This window comes from Giraffa tippelskirchi, chromosome X (assembly GCF_054371585.1).
Source record: "Giraffa tippelskirchi isolate mGirTip1 chromosome X, T2T-mGirTip1v1.2.pri, whole genome shotgun sequence".
Taxonomy (NCBI): Eukaryota; Metazoa; Chordata; class Mammalia; order Artiodactyla; family Giraffidae; genus Giraffa; species Giraffa tippelskirchi.
In genome coordinates, this window is record NC_137289.1 from 142,006,064 (window position 1) to 142,030,172 (window position 24,109).

The following is a 24,109-nucleotide window of genomic DNA, read 5'->3' on the forward strand; positions in this document are numbered from 1 at the left end:
AGAAGCCAGAGCTCCTTTTTTAATTTTGACCACAAGGTCTATGGGATCTTAATTCCCTGACCAGGGATCGAATCCACGACCCCTGCATTGCCAGCATGAAGTCTTAACCGCTGGACCACCAGAGAAGTCCATTCAGAGCGCTTAATCATTATACTCTCTGCCTTCTGGGAAAGATTGAAGGCAGGAGGAGAAGGGGGCGACAGAGGAAGAGATGGTTGGATGGCATCACTGCCTCAGTGGACATGAGTTTGAGCAAGCTCCGGGAGATGGTGAAGGACAGAAAAGCCTGGCGTGCTGCAGTCCACAGGGTTGCAAACAGATACAAATGAGCAACAGCTGGCTCATGGGTCTTAAAGCCCACCCCACACCCCCACCCCCACTTAGTTTCCCATCATGCCTTGCAAGTGGAGGTGGAGCCAAGTAGGTACGTAGGTCAAAGGTCTTGGCGTAAGGTTCGGCGAATGTTCGAGGTTTAGGTGGAGCCTGAGAGAGCCGTCTCCAGGCCAGGAGAGCCAGCTTGGGAGGCCACAAGCCTGCTGCCTCTTAAAGCAAGTGGGTCAGTTTCGCTCTGTCAGTGATACTGGTGAGTACAGAACCATGCCTTCCCGTGGGACCAAGCCCAGCGTGGCAAACGAAGGTTTTTTTTGTTTGAACTGGAAGTATTTTGTACTGACGTCGTCAGTGATAGAGTCTTTATCTGTACTGGGCAGGGTGGAGGGGAAGCTGTCGGCTTTGAACAAAAATCCTCCGGCCGCTCATTTGCGAGTTGTGTATGTTTGTTTCTTTCTGGCTGTATTAGTGCTCTACTGCTGCAAGACAAATTATCACAAACTTAGTGCTAACCCAAGTTGGTGTGCCCAGTGCACAGTGAGGCCAAAGAAACGGAAACGTCGGAGTTTGGAGCAGAGAAAGGTTTATCTTGCAAGGAGAGGTGGCTCAGGCCCTAAAAAGCCGAAGGGTTCCGGCAAAGCCCTTTGAAAAGCCAGGTGAGGGAGGGGGGTTGCAGGGTGTGTGATGAGCTTGTGCACAATTCTCTGGCTGATGGTGAGGTATCAGGGTGGTGTCACGGGGGTGAACTGTATCAGTCTTTAGGCTCCAGGGGGCCTGGGACTGCGTGCTCATGGTCACCGAGTAGTGGACATCTTCCATTTGGTAGACGGCGGGAAGTTTTTTTACATCTGCAACACAACTCAGGAAATGAGCATCAAATACTATTATCTAGGTGCTTCAGAAAGGAGCTAAAGCAGAGGATATGGGGGAATGCCTGTCCCAGGAAGGCCCCATAGGGTCCTGCTCCATTACATTAGTGGCTTAAAGCAACATGAATTTGTTATTTCATAGTTTCTGTAGGTCAGAGGTCCAGGCATGGCATGACTGCCTTCTCTGCTCAGGGGCTTACAGGGCTGAACTCAAGGCATTGACTGAGGCTGCAGTTCTCACCCAGGGCTCAGGGGGTCTCCCTTTGTGGGCAGAAATCAATTATTTGCACCATGGGACTCGGGTCCCTGTTTTCACGTGTGCTAGCTGTCAGCTCAGGACTGTTCTCAGGACCTGGAGATCACCCACGGTTCCCTGCCCATTCGTCCCCTCCATAGGAAGTTCATAACATGGATGCCGGTTCTCCTCCAGGACGGATGGAGTGCATCTCCCCGTGCTCCTAATTGTGACCAGCTGGAGCAAACTCTCTGCTTCTGAAGGGCCCGCGTGATTGGGGCAGGCCTACCTGAACAATCGCCTCATTTAGTACCTTCTTTACACCTGCAGAATCCCTTCAAATGAGCACCTAGATTAGCATTTAATTGAATAACTAGCAGAAGGTGTGTGTATGCCAGGGGCCCAGAATCGTGGAGGGCCCTTTTAGAGTTCTGCCTACCATACCTACTAATGGCTAATCACCATCAATGTTGTATCAAGTTTACCTTAAGTCTGATATATAATAATGGTGATTTTTCTTATGTTATCAAATACATATACAGTGCTTACACTCTGTTGGGCATGGCTCTTGAAGAATTTCACAAACATCAACTCGTATAATACTTATAATAGTCCTATGATATAAATTTTACAGTAAGGAGACAACCACAGAGAAGTCATGTAATTTCCCCCAGTTCATACAGGGCTGTCAGGAACCACGTAATTTCTTTAATCACATCAAGTCTAGATTGGCAAGTTTGGCAATGAGGAAGGAAGGGCCGGGTGGGGCCAAGAAGTGGGACTTCTCAGCCTTGCCTTCATTCCCTTTGGAGTCTGCTAAGTAAGTGCCAGGTCACTGGCATGCCTGCCTGGGGATGAGGTGACGCAGGACTGCTCTTTCTTGAACTGGCCTTCATGAAGCTTCTGTAAATCTAGGTATGTTGTGGACTAAAATCATATGTTGAAATCCTAATCCCCGATGCAGTAGTATTAGGAGGCGGTGGCTTTGGGAGGTGACCAAAAGGGAAACCAAGTAATATGCTTATAAAATACAACTATGTCTGCTACTGGTCCCCCTTCTGGCCAGCTGCACTCAGGCAGAGGACACTGGTCCTTCCCTCCCCTGACTTGCCTTCAGCACTTACCTGTGAGGTCTCCTGCATGTCCAGGAGCGGAAAGCCCAGAGAGGGCAAGGAGCCTCCAGGACTGCACCCTGCTCAAGTCCCACCTTCCATAATCCAGTTTCCAGTCTAATTCCTTGGGGATGTTACTGGGATTGACCAGCCCCTGCTCCCCAAAGCGTGGATTTACTCTGTGGTCACAGGAGGGCTCTTGTTTCAGACAGCCCGGCAGCCCCCAAAGGCCAGAGGCAGTCACCATCAGAGGCAGGATAAGGGGTCTTCGGTTGGATGTAACCTGGAGGCTTGTATTGGTGAGTCAGGAACAGGCTTCCAGGCCTTCCTGTGTCTTTCTCCAGTCCCACCCTTCAGAGTGTGGGGACAAGGGCCGGGTAAATGGAGTTCAGGTTTGGCTTCTGCCATGGACTCATCTTGATGAGGAATATGGCAGGCATTCTTGGCACAGTCTCCTTGGCACAGAAAATGCTTCCCTCATGCTGTACCTTCCAGGATGTGCTGGACGAGCACGTCCTCCTGTATGATGCACCCTCCAGGACCTTTTGACTCCTTCAAGTGTGTAAATTCTCACTGATTTGCCAAGATTGATTTTCTTCCCTTTACTTTGCAAAATCTGTTGTGAGGCTGAAGCAAGTGAAATTGATTTCCACTCACTTTCCTCCCCACCCAAGGCCTCTTTGCTCACTCTAGACGATAGGAGATTTTTTCAACTTTCAATGCCCTTTTGAAAAGCTTTTTCTTTTTTAAAGTACAGTGAAATCAGGTGGTTCTACAGGCCTCTGTGGGCATTTTAATGTGATGTTTAAGTGTTTAAACTTCATTGGCTTAGAAGACACCTCTTTTGGAACAGACTTCTGTTAGAAGATGCCTCTGCTGGATACTTGAGTATTTACATTGTAAACATTGATGTTGGTTGTCCTGACTCACATGCTCAGGTAGTTTCTATTTTCCCATTGAAACAGGAAGAGTGAGTATGGGGAGGTGACTCTGGAGGTCAGCGGGTAGAAAAGATATGAAATGCTTGTCTCTAAGAGTGGAACAGTTATCTGTACCAGACAACTGTGCTAGCATACAGGGTAGAGAGCCAGTACACAGAGTACCCACCTGAGATCTGCCGTCAGGACTGTGTTTCTCCTCCAGCCACACTCAGTGCTCAGGTGCAGCTGTGGTGTGAGGGCAGAGCTGGGAAAGAGGGACAAGGAAGTGAAGGGGAGCACATGGGTATGGTTGCTGTCTAAACTGGGTTAGGAGAGATAGGACAGGCTGGTGGGCAGTAAAGACATGGTCGAACCAGTGGGTTGGAAGTCCCAGTGACCTGAGTGAGCCCAAGCGCTGTTGGCATCCAGCGCACATGGGTTAGAGCAAGAAGGGTTGACAGTGAGAGGCTCAAAATCCAGATTTTGGAGATAGTTTGGTTATTGGAGATGACAGACTCTAAGAAAAAATGAGTCCATTAAGTGGGTGGGTTAAGGAAAAGATGATTGGAAGTGAAGGCAGCAAGGGACAGAGAAGTAAAGATGGAGAGGGATTTACCTTCTCCATGAGCAGAAAAATTGCCAAGAACAATGACAACCATAAAAGATTAAGAGGAAGATAGAGAGCTAGGTCTAAAAACCAGACATTAGTTGAGGACCATAACAGAGCAGTGGTGGATTGTATCCTCTGATGGTATTCATTTAAAAGGAGAGGTTTGAGGGAGGAGGAAGAGCAGTGATCTAGAACAGAGATTGGCAAAGAATGATTAGCAGACCCCAACCCATCTTGCTTCCTGTTTTTGTAAGTAAAGTTTTACTGGAACACAGGGACACCCATTCATTTACATATTCTCTAGGTTTGCTTTGGCATTATGTTAAAACTGAGTAGCTGTGACGAAGACCGTATGGCCTATGAAGCTTAAATTATTCACTATCTGGTCCTTTACAGAAAACAGTTTGCTGACCCCTGAACCAGAATTACCAGCAAAGAATATTAACCTCACACTGAAAAGTAAGCACAATTAATATCACAATAACTTATCTTGCCATATACATGTCAAATTTTTTCTGTTCCTTTCAGGCTGGATCTGATCTCGGTCACCAGATCAAACATTTTGACTCAATAGGTTTTTTTTTTCCCCCCACAGTGAATCATCCCATCGAATGGTTGAAATGGCAGAATGGCCACTTTAACTTTGTATATTTTTCCATGTAAGCCAGAGCCAGTGTACATGACTGTAATGTATGAAATGTACAGAGGTAAATTTCAGCAGGTGCAAATCTAGATTGCCATTTATTCAAACGTAAACTGCATGCTATAGCACTACCTTATGGCTTATTAGGGAACTGAGTAGAGATGATAGTGGATCTGTCTTCCACAACCAATATCCTGTTCTAAGAACAATTTCCTTCTTCCTTGCTGCTAGTTTTATGAATGGGAAACCATTGTACATGGCTTTGCCCAGTGTAATAAGACAGGAATGCACAGCATTCCTAGAGTAGTCAATCTGAGTTTTGTTAGTGGTCACTCACATTTCTTCTCTGGAAAATTTGAATCAAGAAACACAAAGACTCTGAGAAGGATCAACTGACTCAAGTATTGATTGATGGGGCACCAGAGCAAGTATTCATGTGTGCCTATTGTTGTTGTTCAGTCACTAAGTCGTTCATGTCTGACTCTTTGCATTCCCATGGACTGCAGCAAGCCAGGCTTCCTTTCCCTTCACTATCTCCCAGAGTTTGCTCAAACTCATGTCCATTGAGTCAGTGATGCCGTCCAACCATCTCATCCTCTGTCTCCCCCTGCCCTCAATCTTTCCCAGCATCAGGGTCTTTTCCAATGAGTCAGCTGTTCGCATCAGGTGACCAAAGGATTGGAGCTTCAGTATCAGTCCTTCCAATGAATATTCAGGGTTGATTTCCTTTAGGTTTGATCTCCTTGTAGTCCAGGGGACTCTCAAAAGTCTTCTCAGGACCACAGTTCAAAAGCATCAATTCTTTGGCATTCAGCCTTCTTTATGGTCCAACTCTCACATCCGTACATGACTAGTGGAAAAGCAATAGCTTTGACTATACAATCTGTCACTGCTTCCACATTTCCCCCTTCTATTTGCCATGAAGTGATGGGACTGGATGCCATGATCTTCATTTTTTGAATGTTGAGTTTTAAGCCAGCTTTTTCACTCTTCTCTTTCACCCTCATCAGAAGCCTCTTTAGTTCCTTATGCTTCATCCAGCCCGACATTTTGTGTGATGTACTCTGCATATAAGTTAAATAAGCAGGGTGACAATATGCAGCCTTGACGTACTCCTTTCCCAATTTGGAACCAGTCCATTGTTCCATGTCTGGTTCTAATTGTTGTTTCTTGACCTGCATACAGGTTTCTCAGGAGGCAGGTAAGGTGGTCTGGTATTCCCATTTCTTGAAGAATTTTGCACAGTTTATTGTGATCCACACAGTCAGAGGCTTTAGCATAGCCAATGAAGCAGAAGTAGATGTTTTTCTGGAATTCTCTTGCTTTTTCTATGATCTCATGGATATTGGCAATTTGATCTCTGGTTCCTCTGCCTTTTCTAAACCCAGCTTGTACATCTGGAAGTTTTTGATTCACGAACTGCTGAAGCCTAGCTTGAAGGACTTTGAGCATTACCTTGCTAGCATGTGAGATGAGTGCAACTGCATGGTAGTTTGAACATTTCTTGGAATTGCCCTTCTTTGGGACTGGAAAGAAAACTGGCCTTTTCCAGTCCTGTGGCCACTGCTGAGTTTTCCAAATTTGCTGACATATTTAGTGTAGTACTTTCACAGCATCATCTTTTAGGATTTTAAATAGCTCAGTTGGAATTCCATCACCTAGCTTTGTTCATAATAATGCTTCCTAAGACCCCTTTGACTTCACATTCCAGAATGTCTGGCTCTAGGTGAGTGACCACACTATTAAGGTTATCTGGGTCATTAAGACCTTTCTTGTATAGTTCAGTTCTTCTGTGTATCCTTACCACCTCTTCTTAATCTCTTCTGCTAGGTCCTTGCCATTTCTGTCCTTTATTGAGCCCATCTTTGCATGAATTCCCTTGGCATCTCTAATTTTCTTGAAGAGATCTCTAGTCTTTCCCATTCTGTTGTTTTCCTCTATTTCTTTGCATTGTTCACTTAAGAAGGCCTTCTTATCTCTCCTTGCTATTCTCGGGAACTCTGCATTCAGTTGGGTATATCTTTCCCTTTCTCCTTTGCCTTTCACTTCTCTTCTCAGCTATTTGTAAGGCCTCCTCAGACAGCTGCTTTGCCTTCTTGCATGTCTTTTTCTTGGGGGTGGTTTTGGTCATCATTTCCTGCACATTGTTCCGATCCCCTGTGATGAAAAGGACATCTTTTTTGGTGTTCTAGAAAGTGTTGTTAGGTCTTCATAGAACCATTCAACTTTGGCTTCTTTGGCATCAGTGTTTGGGGCATAGATTGGATTACTGTGATATTGAATAGTTTGTTTTGAAAATGAACCGAGATCATTCTGTTGTTTTTGAGATTGCACCCAGGTACTGCATTTCAGACTCACTTGTTGACTATCAGGGCTACTCCATTTCTTCTAAGGGATTCTTGCCCATAGTAGTAGATGTAATGGTCATTTGAATTAAATCTGTCCATTCCCATCCATTTTAGTTCACTGATTCCTAAGGTGTCGATGTTCACCGTTGCCATCTCCTGCTTGATATTGGATATTTGGCTGCTCTCGATGTAGAACAGCCTTTGAGGAAACGCTTTATCTGACTAGTGGAGGCCACATAAAGACATTTTTGTTTTGTCTACCTGAATATGGACAGTAGCTGTTTTCTAAAAGACAGTTATTGAAGTATAGTTGATTTGCAATGTTGTCTTAAATGTCTGCTGTACAGCAAAGGAATTCAGTTATACATATTTTCTTGTTCATTATGGTTTAGTACAGGGTGTTTAATACAGTTCCCTGTGCTAAAGAGTAGGACCTCGTTGTTTATCCATTCCGTGTGTAGTAGTTTGCGTCTGCTAATCCTAGACTCTCAGTCCTTCTCTCTCCCACCTCCTTCCCCTTTGGTAGCCATTAGTTTGTTTTCTGTGTCTGTGAGTCTCTTTTGCAAATAAGTTCATTTGTATCAATACTGTTTTAGATCTCATGTATAAGTGATATCACTTAATATTTGTCTTTTCCTGTCTGATTTACTTCACTTAGTATGATAATCTCTAGGTCCATGGTGTTATTTGATTATCTTATGGCTGAGTAATATTCCATTGTATATATGTGCCACATCTCCTTTATCCATTCCTGTGTTGATAGACATTTAGGTTGATTCCATGTCTTGGCTGTTGTGAAGAGTGCTGCTGTGAACATTGGGGTGCACGTATCTTTTTGAGCTACAGTTTTGGACAGTAGCTTTTGATAATGCCAAGTTGGTAAACATTTAACATCCAAGTCTCCAGAAAACAAACAAACAAACATCTGATTTATAGTGTGTATCAGTTTCTGTGGTGTAAAGACGCCTATAGTGGCCAATTTCAGGCCTCCAGCTGAATGCCATTGAGTGCAGAGTGGGAAACAAAATGAGTTCAGTCAGCTCTTAGGAGACAGCACTGTCTTCTAGGAATGGTTAGACCGCACACAGCAGGACTGGCTCCTGTCAACCGCTTCAGAAGAATATCTGATGGGGAGGAGAGTTAAGGGAGATGTTTTGATGATGTCACTTTTGACTGTGGCTCATCTTAATGGCTTAAACATGAGCTGTCTCACTTGATGTAGATTCCTTTGACCACTCTAGGTAAATTGTGTGTGACCTCCGATGACTTACATTTTTCACTGTGGCAGTACAGAATTGGAGAAAGAGCTTTGTATTGGAGTGTGGTTGGGGCACATTGCGGGAAAAGATCTTGTTTCCATCGATAGTTCTTTCAAGTACTATTTCCCTCATGGACAAAACGTATGTCACCCAGCCCCTTCATGGCCTCCCTGACAACTTATGAATAACATCCAGGGACCAGCCAACGCAAAAGCAAACATAGAGGGCTATACATTTCACCTTTTGTCTGCTCTGTTCTCCCTCTGAAGTTCAAATACTAGGACAAGGAATGGAAGATGGAAACACGGTGTCAGCCAACTCACCGAGCTCAGAGCAACTGCAGAGTCTCCTCTGAAAGGACTTCACCACTTTGACACTTAAAAATGTAATGTGCAGAATGGTGACTATAGTCAACAACCAGTGTTGTCTGTTTGAAAGTTACTAAGAGAGCAGAGCTTAGATGTTCTCATCACAAGAAAAACAATTATGACTAAGTGAGATGATGTATGTTAACTAGATTTAAAGTGTACATTTCACTATATATATGTATATCAAATTCTGTTGTGCACTTTAATACAATGTTATATGTCAGTTTATCTCAACAGAACTTGGAAAAATTAAAGATCAAGAAACCAGATTGCCTGAAAGAAAAAAAAGTTTTCTCCTATAATTCAAAAAGAGTACATGTACTTTGCATAGTGAAATCACCAAACACTTTTGACTTCATTAATACTTTATAATACAATTGGGAGAAGGTATTCCCCAACTGTAAAATCATATACAGAAGTTTGGAAAACACTGATTTTCCAGATCCCACCTCATACCTGATGATTTAGAATCCCAATCAGGGTGGGGAGTAGAGAGGAAGGGCAGAGCATGCATTTAAAAACATTCCTCCAATGATTCTGATGCAGTTGAAGATTTGGAAGTCACTGCTCTAGACCGTGGAGGGACTTGGTTCTTGCTCAGCTAAGCAGCACTCAGTGTTAAGCTGTGTTTTCTAGATCAGCTGTCCACACGGGAGCCTAGAAAGATTGAGGCATTTACAGATGAATGTTGCCAACGATAAGAAGCCAAAATATTACGGAAACTGCTGATTGCCTTCAAACACTGAAATAGCTGTCAGTAAGAGAAGCTCCTAGCCACTTGCAGCCCTTCATGGACATCAGGTTTTGGTCTTCTAGTCAACGTAGATTAGGTGCATCGATTCCTATTGTAGCCCAATGTCAGTCAACATCTCTGTCCCTTATGATAACTGACTTGAGTATAATCAGCAGGTGAACACACACTCTATCATTGTCCATCTTTCTTAGCTTCTCTTTATTGATTTTCAGCCTCAGAGCTGGGCCTGAACAGCCTTGAACTCTAAGTGATTTTTCTCTGCCTCTTTCTTCAATTCATTCATTCATTCATCAGATAATGTAGAAAGTCTGTTATGATCCAGAAATACTTCTATTAAAAAAAATTTGGACCAGAAACCGTGACCTCATGGAGTCCCCAAGCAAGAGAATGATAAAAAATAATAAAGGACAATCGATAGATATGTTAATATGAGCACAATAAGTAAAATACATATTATGTCAGATAGTACTAAGTACCACAGAGACAAGGAAAGCAGACAAAGAGGAGGGAGAGTTGTGGTCAGAATTATTCACTGATGATGACTGTTCAGTAGGGTTTGATTGCTAAAGAAGACTCAGAGGAACTTCAGTGACAGTGCTTAACAATCTGGAGTTTATTGCAGGAAGAGAATATCCATTAGAGAAAGAGCATTAACATGAGAATATGCATCACAACCAGAGACTGTCCCCTGGCAAGGGATCTGGAGGAGCCAGGGGTGGGGATCTATTGTCCTGTATCTGTAAAGGTTATGGCACGCCGCACTCTTGCTTTCTGATCAGGAGCCATAGATGTGTGCGTAGTACCTCTGGGAATCAGGAACCCAAAGTGGAGTCTTGGCTGGAGTTACTCATATTTTGCTGGTTCCCTGTGCATAGTTCTGCTGTGTAACCATCCTTAACAGTGGAGACTTCTGAGGGTCTCACCCTGACCAGGCGCAGATTGTTAATCTCCCTGTTGTCAGTTAACAGTGCTGACAAGCTGGTACAAACCTTCTCAAAGTCCTCGAACTCATGGTCACACAGCACCATGATTAATTAATAGGTTTTGTGCCTTGACCAGGGGTCAGTGCCATATACACGTATTTCTTATTTCAGCAGAACAGCTTAGGCCAATTCTAGACATGCTGCAATTAACTCATATAGCACAGATTGCATTCTTATTTTGAAATGAACTCTAGTTGCTTTTACATTTTGTGTTAATTTCAGGTGTACAGCAAAGTGATTCACCTATATGTATATATGTGTGTGTGTATGTATATTCTTTTTCCATATTCTTCTCCATCATAGATTATTACAAAATGGATAAATTAGTTTGGGACTGACATGTACACACTATGGTACATAAACAACAAACACTGTATAGCACAGGGAACTATATTTAATATATTGTAATAACCTATAACAGATTGTAATTATAAATATTAATATTAAGTCAGGGAGAGCTTAAAACAGAGAGGGTGACATTTAGACCAAAATCGCAAGGTGGTGACAGAACTAGCTATGTAGAAATCTGAAGGCAGCTCCCCACACTGCTCCAGGCAGGAAAATCGGCAAGTTCAAAGGACCCTGAGGCAGGATCGTATTCAGGGGAAAGCACGGGGGCCTAGGAGGTCAAGGCTGAATGAATGTTGGGGAAAAGCTTAGTAGATGATCTCAAAGAGGTCAGAGAGGTAAGGAGCAGGTACTGGGTGGAAAGGTGAATCATGTGGCCTTTGAAATGTTTCTCGACTCTGCCTTGCTTTTCCCTTCCTGTTGCAGTGGACGATGTCAGTCCATGAGAACAGGAAATCGTAATCTAGGAGTCAAAGGATAGAATTCAAGAAGCCTATAAATAGACATTTTAAAATAGCTATATTTTCATTAACCTCTTAACTGATGTCAGGCATTTCTTTCAGTTAAGGATTCAGGCATGTATATATATGTATGTGTATGTGTCTGACTGAATCAATTTGCTATACACCTGAAACTAGCACAACACTGTAAATCAACTACACTCCAATATAAAATAAAAAAATACAAAATCATAGAAAAGATCAGCTTTGAAAGAAAAATTCAGGCAGAGTAGTATTCGCAATACTTGTTATTTCTGCATCCATATTTCTCATAGGTTTTTTTTGTATCACACTGTAATTGTTGCAAATATCCTGAACTATCTTTTATGTTCCTAACTTCTTGGAAATTACTGTAGTTAGTAACCTGCTGCTAGATTATACACAACCACGATCTTCCTGTCTCTTGAATATTTTCATAACTGGAGTCGAACTCAGAAAGTTTTAAGGGAGTAGATTTGAAAGTTGCTAAGAGAGCAAATCTTAAAAGTTCTGATCACAAGCAAAGAAATTCTGTAACTATGTGTGATATGAGTGCTAACTAGATTTATTGTGGTGATCATTTTGCAATATATACAAATATTGAATCATTATGTTGTATATCTGAAACTAATATAATGTTCTATGTTAAGTGTGCCTCAATTAAAAATACAAGCGCAACAGCACCACTACCAAAGCAAAGCCAAACACACAGCTCTGGAGACTTCTGGTGTCTTTAAGAGAAGATTATCTTTGCCTTGTAAAATGACCTGTGGAAGTTTAATTCCATTTGCAACAATGCACCTCAGTGGGTTGACTTTTCAGCACTGGAAACTGTAACAACAAACAAAAGGATGTACGTCATGTTGATTAGATAGCTAACAAGATGTGCCTCCAGCCTTTATCAAAGACCAGTCCACAGTTCAATGTTTTGTTTTTGAAACTAAGCAACAATAGCTTTCACACAAAACTGTCTTTTACAAAATCTTTTAACCTGTATGTGTGTGTTGTATTGTTATTGTTTTTGCTATTTAAGGCAATGACAGATGCACATAGGTTTCATGTCATAAATGGATTCATTTTCTTTATTTTTTAAGATTCATTGAGGTATACTTTACAAATATTTCATAGAACTTTACTAGCTGCAAAAAAAAAAAAAAAAAATGAGCTCAGCAAGAACATTTCCTATTAGCTGTTCCAAGCAGATATGCAAGGTCTCCGGGATAACAGCTGGTATCTTGAGAAATTGAATTTTCCAGTGCCAGGTAAGGTTGATGAGGTATTAGCTCCTGAATGGAATATATCATATAAGATTTGACAAGCTTGAATTAATACCTAATGTTCTCGAAAGGGGTGGGAAATGATTGGAGAGCAATCAGGGAGCATTCCCGAAGAGGCCACAGACAATGTGAAAGCAGATAAATACGAAAATGCACCCCATTAGCAGGTCAGGAATGGACTGGCATCAGGCGTGTTATTGCCCAGGGTAAAATGAAAGCTGAAGGAGATGTGTGAACACAGCAAGGAATCAACACCTCTGCTGATTTTCACTTCTCAGGTAACCAGAGGTTTGTTTATAGGGCTGTGCAGAAATGCTTTTGGCTGAAGGCTCCACTTAAAGAAAAAAGGCCTGCTCAGCCATACACCCTGAGCTGAGAAATCCACACCCCTCGGGGTCTGTTTCAGTTATTGATCTGGGTTCTAACCACATCTGACAGTCATCTAAATTCAGTGTTGACTTCCAGCATCTAATCCAGCAGCCCTTTCTCCACTCGGTTCAATGTGGGAGAATCTTCTGGAGTCCTCTTTGGTTCATTGATTTCTTGGGCCTGTGGGTGTCCTCTACTGTGGAGTATTTAGGCCCTTCCCAGGGGACATTTGACAATGTCTAGAGATACTTATTGGCATCTAGTGAGTAGAGGCTAAAGTGAAAGTTGCTCAGTCATGCCCAACTCTTTGTGACCCCATGGACTGTAGCTCGCCAGGCTCCTCTGTCCATGGGATTTTCCAGGCAAGAATACTAGAGTGGGTTGCCATTTCCTTCTCTAGGGGAATCCTCCCAACCCAGTGATCGAACCTGCATCTCCTGTGTCTCCTGCATTGCAGGCGGATTCTTTACCGTCTGAGCCACCAGGGAAGCTAAGGACACTGCTAAACATCCTACGGTGTTCAGGACAGCCCCCAGGACAAAGAAGCCTGGCCTAGAATGGGAACAGTGCCAAGTTTGGGAAACCCTGGTGTAGAGGGGGTGCACACAGTTGCCTGGTAGTGTCAGCCCTGCAGAGAGGTGGGTCTCGATGGAGGAGCAAAGTGGCCCAGGTAAAGAAGGGAACAAAAGGTACACCATTTTGTCCTAACACATTTTCCAAACATGCCTCTGCTTTGGACTTAAAATTGTTTCATGCAAACTCCTCACGTCTGTCCTGCTTTCATCTTTCCTGTGCATAAAAAGGGGCAGCTACAATCAGGAAATGCTATAGCAGGGCACTGGCACCACCCAGAAAAGCATCCACACTTGGAACTCCTTTGTTCAATGATCTTTTCCTTAAATTTTGATCTATTGGATTGGCCAAAAACTTCGTTTGCGTTTTCCGTTATATCTTATGGAAAAACCTGAATAAACTTTTTGGCCAACCCAATATCATCACTGAATATTGGTCTATCATACATCAGTCATAATATACTGTGTCTACTGATGTAATCTGCCTAATTAATATTATTTTTAGCTTTTATCCAAATAGGTTGAATGCAGTCATAACTCACATGGTGGAGTGATTGGGTAATAAATGGGTCTTCAAGTAATATTCCACCTCTTCCACCTCTGACCTAAAGTTGGAGTTCTAGGTGTTCTGATTCGTCCCGTGGAAAGGAAAGGCCACATTGGGACAATGAAAATGATGGGAGAGAAGTAAGGAAGCACATTTTCAGAGGGTTATGGGAGATGTATTGGGATTCAGACCAGACCTTCAGCAGATTGCAAAGTAGGGCAAACGTGTAATAAGTAGCTATCTTTAATCACCTCTTGTGATCCCTTTTCCCACCATAGAATCCATGATCCATTTATGCAACCATCTTAGGGTCTACTGATTGCTAATTATTTCCTGCTATGATGTTTGTTGATGAAGGCCCCAGGTACTCTAGCAATGTATTTGGAGATTCTGGTAAACAGAAAACTCCTCAAAACACAAAAGAATAGCTTCTAATGTTGTGTTTCGGTAGGCTGAAAGAATAGATATTAGAGCTCAGAGAGACACTGAGAGAATTCCTCAGTTACCACCACCACCTACGGTGTCCGCTGTCTCTGTCCTAAGCGACTGAGCTTACTCTTGGCACCACACTCCTAAAGATCCATAAAGCTCCCGATGGGCTTACCCATTCCCATGGCTGTAAATGCCATCTTTATGCCAACAACTCCCAAACATAAGAACTCAGAAGTGACCATCTGATGTGGCAATTAGCAATACGTCCCTCAAACAGCAACTTGGCTTCTTTGAGTTTGAAATTTGATCATGGTGGATTGGAAACAAATGGAAGGTGAGAAAGTGGAGATGGGTACTCTTTCAAGAAGAAACCAGTGATGAAGTTCTGGAGAAGGGAAGATTGTGGCTGATCTTTTGAGGAAAATGCCTCTGGTACCTGGGTCATATTCACTTGGTCTACTTCTCATTTCACTTGCAGCCGAGCTGGACAGTTCCTTGCAAATCTAGACTCAGCTTGCACTTACAAGGCCCCATCCCAAGCACACACCTTTCTGCCTTCTGCTTTAAGATCTCTTCTGACACCCTGGAGATTCAGTAGGCTTTTGTATGAGCACAGCCCAGAAATAGGAGGGAATTAACCCCAGGATCTACCCTCACTCTGAGGGATGGAAGCTAATGTATAAATGCTCCAACCTCCCATTTTGACGGTGGTCACTTTTTTCTGCTTTTGTGGTGGAATGGTGTCCCCGTTTCTCACAGCAGTGACTTTGAAAAGGTACCCTGATACTGGCTTTGCCTCCTTTCCTGTCCACTCTTCCTACTCACTTATTCATTCCTGATCTGAGCCAAATGCTTTTGCTTAGATCTTGTCATTACCAGCACTGAGTGAATGCTTGGCTCTGCAGTCTTGGCACTTCATTGTTTTACTGCACATGTTCACAATTGTATTGAATGTCTTCTGTGGATACCGAGTCAGATATCAGCGCTTCTGAGCTCTCCCTTGTACTGCTGCAGGGGCTTAAAGACTAGAAACTATATTGCCCAGATCCCTTGCCATGTGGGTTCCAGTTTCATTCTGTTACTGAGATCATGGTTTGGAAAGCCATTATCTTTCCGTGGAAGTTGGAGGCAGTGACAGGGACTGTAGATGAATACTTGAAAACTGCTCACTTTAATAGTACAGATATCTGAGGTCATCGGTGTCCGTGACTTGGTCGGTTGCACCTGACCAAGTGTGCAATTGACCAAGGAATTGGTCAGTTCCTGTGACTTCTTTACATTCTGATCAGTTTTCCTGACTTTCATTCTTAGAACCCTTTAGGAATTGTGTAATCCTCTAATTCCCTATGGCAAATCCCTTCCTGTTCAAAATACCTAGAGTGGTTTCCGTTTTTGTGGCCAAACCCTGACTGATACACATATAATCTAATTTTGTTGTGAGAAAAGGTCTAAGATGGTTAATAGGTGAAGGAAAGATGATATGAACCAGCTCAGACCACAAAGCACAAGTATTTTTAGGGATGTTAGAACCATGAAGCAAGCACATTACATTAGAAGTCAGGGTGAAAATCATTTCAAGAGAAAGGGAGTCCTTGATGATGAATATTCTCTTGTCTCCCAAGAGATGTCAGCCTGTATCAAGCTGATGGATGTAAAACTGCAGGTTTTAAAGGCATGGGATTGAAGCCTTCTATAAGTCACTGCAAGTGAATGTAGAAGGAGGGATGAGCTGACCATAAATACCTCATTAACGTGCATGCAGTGGCTGTGTTATCTGAATCCTCACAGGCACTGATGCAGTGATGTTGGGAATTGTGTACTATGTGGTGCTGTGAAGTGGAAAGTACAATTTACTGCAAAAATTAAGAATTATAGGTGACACTGCAGCTCATAAATCTGTCATATAATGCTTCCTTAATGGATGAGGACGGCGGCATTTTTGAAGATTTTGGGGGGTTTTGAGGGGTTTTTGGTTTTTAGCTCTTTGGCTTACTGGAGATTAGGATGAAATTTGGGGGGATAAAATGATTCTCTACTCATCTGAATCCAGACGAGATCACACACGTTCAGGGTGGTATGGCCATAGACCACATGAGTACAAAATGCCTGAGTCATGCAATAAATGAATGCTTACGTGAATGTGTTCCCAGGGTTAACATTTTCTGTCTATAGCTTTTTTGCACTATTTGCCCAGAAATTTTGCACGAAATGTTTTAGCCAATGATCTTGATTTGTAGTCTGTGATTTTGGTAAAATACTGATGGTAGTCTTAAATTTTAAAAAGACTCCAGTAAAAAGCCATGTGGATTAGTCAGGGTTCTCCAGAGAAACAGAACCAATAGGATGTCTATATGCATACATATTTAAAAAAATTGGCTCACTTGATAGTGTTGGCGAACTAGAGACCCAGGAGAGGTGATGATATTGTTCCGGTTGGAGTTTGATGACTTGAGAACCAAGGGAGGTAATGGTAGAGTTCCAGTCCAAAGGCCTGCAGGCTTGAGGCCCAGGAAGAGCTGATGTTTTAATTCAAGTCCAAAGGCAGGAGAAAGAAACCAGTCTCCCAGCTTAAAGGCAGTCAGATAGAAGTTTTGTCTGGCTTGCAAGAGAGTCTTTGTTGTGTTAGGTTTTGAACTGATTGAATGAGGCCCACTCATGTTAGGCAGGGCAATCTGCTTAGTTCACTTCACCCATTTAAATGTTAATCTCAGCCAGAAACACCCTCACAGACATACCCAGAATAATTATTTTTAATATTTATTTATTTGGCTGTGTGGCATCTTAGTTGCAGCATGCCGGCTCTTTGTTGCCATGCAGGCTCTGTAGTCATGGCCCACGGGCTTGGTTGCCACACGACATGTGGGATTTTAGTTCCCTGACTGGAGATTGAACCCTGCATTGGGTGTCCCCTGCATTGGAAGGCAGATTCTGAACCAGTGGACCACCAGGAAAGTCCCCAGAATAATGTTTAATCAAATGCCTGGGCGTCCTACCTGTGGCCCAGTCAAGTCATGTTGGCTTGATTATCTGTCACATCAGTGTGAAAGGGAACACATGATTCCTGGCTAAGAACGCCCAGAGTAGACCCATCTATGTATCTAACACACAGTTCCAAGCGCAAGCTCAGGAAGCGCTTCTGTTTTAGTTGCTAGGGCTACAGAGACAATGATCCTATTTTTAAGGATCCCCTAGTCCACTAAGAGGAACAGACAGGTTTTGGAAAACTGCATTGCAATGTGATAGAGACAGGTATGTGCCAGATGTTGAGGGAGTTCCAACGAGGTGCCACAAGGGAGCTGGAGATGGGTTCTTGGAAGAGCTGATACCCGATCTGTGTCTTAAAGGACAAGCAACATTTAGCTAGACAGAGGAGAGGTTGAAAAGGAAATGTTAAATGACAGTGACAGGAAAGAGAACAGCACAGTCAGGAAATTACAAATTGTTACCATGAGGATGCACTGAAAGAACGTATTTAAGCACCAATGAAATAACAGCTCTGAGCACCAATATCTGACACTCAAGTAAATGTTAACCCATCTCTACTTTCCCTCTTTTCCTTATTGTTGCTGTATATTCTTTGGGGAGACAATACGATTTTCAAATGTCGGACAGTATTTGGATAAGCACTTCCATGTAATTCACTACACTTAAATCATTGCCTCCTTGTCAAAGCTGCACCTTAACAGATGTTTCTGGGTGAATTTATTCATCATATCGAGCATAGCCTTGCAACGTGGGATGCTTTTCAAAAGCCCCTTTTAGGTGAACAGATTGTGTTGCTACTGAGGGAATTCACAGAAATGAGGCAGTCACTGTAATTCAAACAATTTCTCCTCATTTAAGAGCACCACTGTTTGTATTAGCACTGACATGATCCATTTATGAAGCATCTTAGCACAGTTGTCTGAAATTTTTGGCTGTCAAATGGTCGTCAGAACTGAATTGGCTCTAATTGCAAGCAAGATCCTTCTGATCTCTTTATCCAAAACCTTTACTGAACAGCCTCCGTGTTTGGGAGTTGTGTGTGATACTACATCATGAGAAAAGTGGCCAACTTATTTATTTATTAAGCAGCATTACTCACATGCCTGCCACACTATGCTGGCTCTAAGAATACAGGGATAAATAAGATATCCTCTCAAAGAGTTCTGAGTCTAGTAATAGAGAAAGATACAGAAACAAATGATTATAGCAGAATGTTATTTAAACAATATATACTGGAACAATGACACATGGAGAAGGGTGTCCTTCAACTGGATTTTTAATGTAGAAAGGGTAGAAGGAGGAAAGAAATACAAATACCAGGGACAGCATTATGCCAGAGAAGGGATGTATGAAACAGTCTAGTCCCGTGAGAAAAGAGAAATGGACTTGGCATGATTGTAACGTGTTGGGAAAGGGCAGGGGATGATTCAGAAAGTCAGGCAAAGACCCAATCAGACGTAGATGGTGTGCGCGTGTGTGTGTGCATGCACATGTGTGTATGCATGAGACTCCTCTTTAAAGTGTGAGCTAGATTAACACCTTCCCTTTGACCTTCATATACCACATCAACATAGTGGGTGTAATAGCTGCTTCGTAAACATTGCATTTTCTCAAATACATCATTATAAGAAAGTAATGAATTCATTGCAGTTCAGTAAGGTGACAAAGCTGTTCCGAACAACTTCTTGATAATCTGTCCAATTCCCAACTTCACTGTCACTATGCCTTCTCATTTCCTCTACTCAGAGACCGGCTACATGTTGAATGAAGCCCATCTCAGCCTGTTTTCCCTGATGTCATTGAGAAGAGATGGTGGTGATCACTTGAATGGCTGTGGCATGCTTCGGAATTTTGGCCTTACTTTCTAGGGAATAGTGTGCAGAAGAGTACCATGATCTGACTTAGGCTACAGAAAGATGATTGCAGCAGTAGGATGGATGGTAGATGAGAGGGCAGGGATGAAACTGGAGGTAGAGAGACTACGAGGTGATGGTCTTAATTCCTGAGAAATGCTGAGGTCCTGAATCAAGCATGTAACATTGAGTTGGAGAGGAGGAGACGGATGTAAAAGAGGAAATGTTAGCTTTATTGCGATATAATTGACATATAACATTGTATAAGTTTAAGGTGTACAATGTGATGATTTGGTACACATATTTATTGCAAAATGATGATCACATTAAGCTAACACCTCCCTCACCTCATATAATTACCTCTGTGTGTGTGTATGTCTGCAGTGAGAACATTTAAGATCCACGCTCTTTTTTCAAGTATACACTACAGTATTAACCGTCGTCACCATCTCAGAACTTCTTCATCTTAAAAGTGAAAGTTTTTACCCTTTGGCCAATATCTCTTCATTTCCCCTTCCATTCAGCCTCCAGCAACCACCATTCTCCTCTCTGTTAGTATGAGTTCAGCTTTTTAAGATTCCACATACAAGTGATATCATCTGATATTTGTCTTTCTCTGCCTGATTGATGTCACTTAGAATAATATGCTCCAGGTTTATCCATGTTGTTGGCAAGTGGCAGGATTTTCTTCTTTCTCATGGCTGAATAATATTCCTGTCTATTTCACTGTCTTTACCCATTTATCTGTTGAGAAACAGCTGGATTGTTTCCATACCCTGGCTATCATGGGAATACAGATATCTCTTTGAGTTTCTGATTTCATTTCCTTTGGAAGTATGCCCACAGGTGGATTTGCTGGAACATATAGTAATTTGCTTTTCAATTTTTTGAGATACCTCCTTACTGTTTTTCCAAGGTGGCTGCACGAGTTTACATTCCCATCAACAGTGCACAAGGGTTCCCTTTTCTTCACATCCTTTTCAACTCTTGCCTCTGATCTTTTTCATGATGGTTATTCTAACAGGTGTGAAATTCTATCTCATTGTGGTTTTCATTTGTATTTCCCTGATGATTAATGGTGTTGAACATATTTTCATTTGCCTGTTGACCCAGTATATCTTCTTTGGAAAAATGTCTTTTCGGGTCCCCTACCCATTTTTTAACTAGATTTTCTTTTTCTTTCTTTCTTTTTGCTATTGGGTTGTATGAACTCCTTATATATTTTGGATATTAACCCCGTATTCCTTATAGCACTATCAGCAGTTTCAGAACTTTAAAACAGAAATATTTATTTTTAAAGTAAGGTAGCAGTTCTCAAACATATTGGTGTCAGGAGACATTCACAATTTTTAGAATAACTGAGGACTCCAGGGGCCTTGTGTGATGCAGGTCCCTTGGCATATGGTGCTGGTGACAGAACCAAAGCCAAGCAGGGCTGCAGACAGATCCCAGGGGCATAGAGCTGTTCCTAGGCTATAGCCTGGATCACAGTCAGTGAGTCAATCACCAGGTCCAGGCCTATCCTTTCAAAATGGCTCTCTATGTTCTTGGACCACACTGGACTCTCCTTAGTGGACCCTACAGCTCCCACAAAGGCACTCTTGTCCGTGGATGGATGCCATCTTGCTGACATTACTTGGTCTGAAAGAGAAAATATTGCAGCAGTAGACGAGGCATGCCAGTGGAGGCTGGATGTAGGGTGGCAAGGAGATGGAGAAGGCTAGGACAATATCTGCTTTTCTGACTTGAGATCCTGTCCAGATGATGGTTCTATAAATCAGAACAGGCTGATGGGAGAAGGAATTTTCTTTTACAGTAGTGGGATGGGGAGAAAGTGGAACAGAAGGCTTCTGAAACACTAGCAGTCAGATGGAGATTTGGCACCAAACGTCAGGAAGGTCTGAAGTAGGTCATGAGTTAGATGTAGACTCCTCAGAGAGGGAGTGTGCAAGTGAGATGAGAAGAAACAGAAGGATCCTTTGCTTATTTTGACTCATGTCCCGGATTTGGGAGGGTTCATTTCTCAACGAACTGGCCGCCTGTCTCCTTCTCCCCACTTCTTCCTCCTCCTCCAGATGGTCTTTTGTAACCCCAAGGCTATAAATGCCACTGTTATATCAACAACTCTCAAACATAAGGACTGAGAAGTGACCATCTGATTTGGCAATTACCACGACAGTAACCTAACAGTCACTGAGCTTCATTGAGTTTGAAATTTCATCATGATGAGTTGAAAACAAATGTGGGTGGGTTGAAATCAAATAGTAGATGAGGAAGTGGAGATGCCCAGTCTTTGAGGAAGAAACAAATAATGAAGGGGAAAGGAAGCTTTGGGCTGATGTCATAAGGAAGACAGCTCTGGTGCCTGTGTACTATACCTTGGCCTATCACTGGGTTCAGCTGTAGCTGAGCTGGACAGTTCCTTGCAAATCTAGACTCAGCTTGCACTTAAAAGACCCCACCTCAAGCCCACACCTCTCTGCATTCTGCTTCTAGATCTCTTTTGACACCTTGGAAGCTGAATAAACCCTTGTACAAGCATAGCCCAGAAATATGAAGGAAGCCCCACCAGGGACTACCGTTCCTATGAGGGAAGGAAGCTAATGTATAAACCTTCCAACCTCCTCCTCTTCCTCTTTAGGATGGTCATTTTTTCTGATTTGTGGTAGAATGGAGCCTCCGTTTCTCACAGCTGTGACTTTGATAAGGTGCCCCCATATTGGCTTTTCCTCCTTCCATGTCTCATTTTTCCCATTCCCTTATTCATCTTTTCTTGCCAAACAGCCCACCAGGACATACCAGGTGCTGTGCTGTGCTTAGTTGCTCAGTCATATCTGACTCTGCGCCCCCATGGACTGTAGCCTGCCAGGCTCCTCTGTCCATGGGGATTCTCCAGGCAAGAATACTGTAGTGGCTAGGCTTTCCCTTCTCCAAGGGATCTTCCCAACCCAGAGGTCAAACCCAGGTCTCCCGCATTGCAGGCAGATTCTTTACCATCTGAGCCACCAGGGAAGCCCTGATCCTTATTCACCTCTCAAATAAGCTGTCTTGGTCTCTGATTTTGTGTGGTCCAACTGAGACATCCCCTCCCTCCTGAGTCCTGAACTTCATCCCATCCAAGCCAGACATCTGAGTTTCATCTCTTAACCACCTGGTTCATTGGTCCAGATGGAAGGGGATGATGAGTAATTTCAGAAGACATCTGAGCATCTGCCCATTGACCAGTAAAGGAGCTCATTCTTTTTCAGAAGAGAAGAGTCAGGTCTAGTCAGTACTAGATCCTGACTGGAGGGCCCTTCCTCCGAAAAGCCCTGACTCTATAATGACCCCATGAGAAGCAGAACCAGTCCCAAGAGCTCCTATTCCTAGACAGTCCTATCAGGGAGCTTCAGGTGCTATCTCAGGGAATCTACTTCAGAATTTGACATATTGTTAATTCCTGGTTAATCTTAATCAGTTTTAGTAGTTTGGGCAGTAAAAGGCATTAATTTCCACAAATACCTTATATTCCCTTGATTGTTTTTTTAAGTTCTATTTCTAAGGAAGGAAGATGAAGAGAGTTGACAATTTAAATTTACTTTTGGTACTCTTTAGGTCAGCTAGAACTTAAATCTAACAAGTAGTCACTCATTCTGTCCTGTTTTTGAGAAACATCTATTGTTTATTTTCTGTGTAAGATACTGTGCTGGCTATAAAAAAAGTTGAACAGAACATAGTCCCCACTTCAAGGAGCTCATAGCCTCATGGATGTGTTTGAAATTTTACACAAGGCATGGGTGAGTCTTCATAATGCTTGTGTATGTACTAAGTCACTTCAGTCGTGTCTTCCTCTGACCCTATGGACTACGTACAGACAGGTAAATGGAAAAAACCAAGTATGTAGGTTTTGTTTTAAACTCACTATTTATGTATCAGAATAAAAACAGCTCATGTTGATTGTGTGCTTACTATACCAAATGCTAGTCTAAGCATTTTACATGAATAATTTCATTTAACCCAAATCATACCAGTAGCAGGGTATTCAGTTTAGTTCAGTCACTCAGTCATGTCCAACACTTTGCAACCCCATGGACTGCAGCACACCAGGCTTTCCTGTGCATCACCAATTCCCGGAGCCTACACAAACTTATGTCCATCACATTGGTGATGCCATCCAACCATCTTATCCTCTGTCGTCTCTTTCTCCTCCTGCCTTCAATCTTTCCCAGTATCAGGGTCTTTTCCAATGAGTCGTTTCTTCACATCAGGTGGCCAAAGTATTGTAGCTTCAGCTTCAGCATCAGTCCTTCCAATGAATATTCAGGACTGATTTCCTTTAGGATGGACTGGTTGGATGTATTACTAGTTCCATTATGTAAATGAGGAAACCGAGGACTGAGTGGTTGAGTATGTTGACAAAGTCACACACCAAGTAAATAAAAGAACTGAAATTGAAAGTCCGGGTGACTCTAGAGCCCAAATATTTCACTGTAATATTACACTACCTGTCTTTCTACCTTTCTATAGCTCGTTCTCTTCTTTCTGTCCTACCTGTTCATCCATCTACCTACACATCCATTCATCCCTTGAAAAATCTATCCATCTTTTCAATCGCCCATTATTTTATTTCAATAGAGACGTTAAAGACACAAAAAAGCTCTACAGGAAATAATTAGGTTGAATGAATCAGGGAAGTCATAATGGTAGTTTAAATATGCATATGATTTTGAAACATTGGGGTGAAGTGGAGAATAGGATATTTGCAACAAAGATTAGGAAGGACTGATGTATGTGTGAAATGGAGGCATTTTTGTGGATTATAGTGATGCTGGTGATA

General features: G+C 42.5%; 1 protein-coding gene across 13 annotated transcripts in view; it reads left to right on the forward strand.

Moving 5' to 3' along the window:
• The first annotated feature begins 393 nt into the window (after window positions 1-393).
• LOC145536268 (uncharacterized) overlaps window positions 394-24,109 on the forward strand; it is a 235,421-nt gene continuing 211,705 nt past the window's right edge. For 4 of the 13 annotated variants that reach the window (XM_081565315.1, XM_081565313.1, XM_081565314.1 and 1 more), the window contains exons 1-2: window positions 455-583; window positions 4,473-4,535. The gene's annotated coding sequence lies outside the window, so the exon portion shown is untranslated. Of the gene's footprint in view, window positions 584-4,472; window positions 4,536-24,109 lie in introns of all 13 variants that reach the window. The other 9 variants (XM_081565303.1, XM_081565312.1, XM_081565304.1 and 6 more) reach the window with 8 other exon arrangements.